Raw genomic sequence first — 1,294 nt, forward strand, 5'->3', positions numbered from 1 at the left:
GGAGAGGACGCAGGTTTAAGTCGCCCCCTGCTGGCTGCTGGAGAGGACGCAGCTTTAAGTCGCCCCCTGCTGGCCGCTGGAGAGGACGCAGGTTTAAGTCGCCCCCTGCTGGCCGCTGGAGAGGATGCAGGTTTAAGTCGCCCCCTGCTGGCTGCTGGAGAGGACGCAGGTTTAAGTCGCCCCCTGCTGGCTGCTAGAGAGGACGCAGGTTTAAGTTGCCCCCTGCTGGCTGCTGGAGAGGACGCAGGTTTAAGTCGCCCCCTGCTGGCTGTTAGAGAGGACGCAGGTATAAGTCGCCCCCTGCTGGCCGCTAGAGAGGACGCAGGTTTAAGGTGCTTCAGCATTGTTTCACTTTTCAGACCCGGTGGTTCCTGCTTGATTCATTCTTGTACTTTACTTGCAGTTGCGTTGGTTCAGGGTTCTTTCTGAAAACCTCTACTTCAACCCCCCCTCGGCCCAGTCGATAGCACTGTGGCCTCACAGCATGGAGGTTCCGGGTCTGAACCCTGTTCATCCCGGGCTTTTATGTGTGGAGTTTGCATGTAGGTTTCCGGTTTCCCCCACCATTAAAAACATGTTAGGTTCTCCAGCCAGTGCCATCAGCTGCCCTTTGCTCCCAATTCTTGGGGTTAAATGCAGAGGAGACAATAAAGTACCTCCCTCTACCTGCTGAAGTGCCCCTGAGACCTGAGAGTCCTCACTGTGAAACCCAAACGTCCCAAACATCAGATTTATAATCTCATGATATATTTAGTGTGTCCATCCATCGTCAACCGCTTATCCTGCGTACAGGGTCGCAGGGATACAGTGGGGGAAATAAGTATTTGACCCCTTGCTGATTTTGCAGGTTTGCCCACTTACAAAGAATGCAACAATCTATAATTTTAATCATATGTACATTCTAACAGTGAAAGACAGAATCCCAAAGAAAATTCCAGAAAATCACATCATATGAATTTATAAAAATTGATGACCATCTGATGAGGAAAAACAAGTATTTGACCCCCTACCAAACAGCAAGTATTCTGGCTCCTACAAGCCAGTTAGTCTTTCTTTAAGACACAGCCCCAATCCCAACCAATTATCTACATCAAATACACCTGCCTCACCTCGTTACCTGTATAAAAGACACCTGTCAACACCCAAACAACCAGCATCCAACATCACCACCATGGGCAAGACCAAAGAGCTTTCTACGGACATCAGGGACAAGATTGTTGATCTGCACAAGGCTGGGATGGGCTACAAGAGAATCGGAAAGCAACTTGGAGAGAAAAGATCAACTGTCGGTGCA

The 1,294-nt window shown here is 49.5% G+C and overlaps 1 protein-coding gene across 5 annotated transcripts in view; it reads left to right on the top strand.

Moving 5' to 3' along the window:
• The window catches only part of dcst2 (DC-STAMP domain containing 2), a 22,893-nt gene that overhangs the window by 12,069 nt on the left and 9,530 nt on the right, over positions 1–1,294 (top strand). The gene's annotated exons all lie outside the window — the stretch shown is intronic.

Source organism: Micropterus dolomieu, linkage group LG03, assembly GCF_021292245.1.
Source record: "Micropterus dolomieu isolate WLL.071019.BEF.003 ecotype Adirondacks linkage group LG03, ASM2129224v1, whole genome shotgun sequence".
NCBI lineage: Eukaryota > Metazoa > Chordata > Actinopteri > Centrarchiformes > Centrarchidae > Micropterus > Micropterus dolomieu.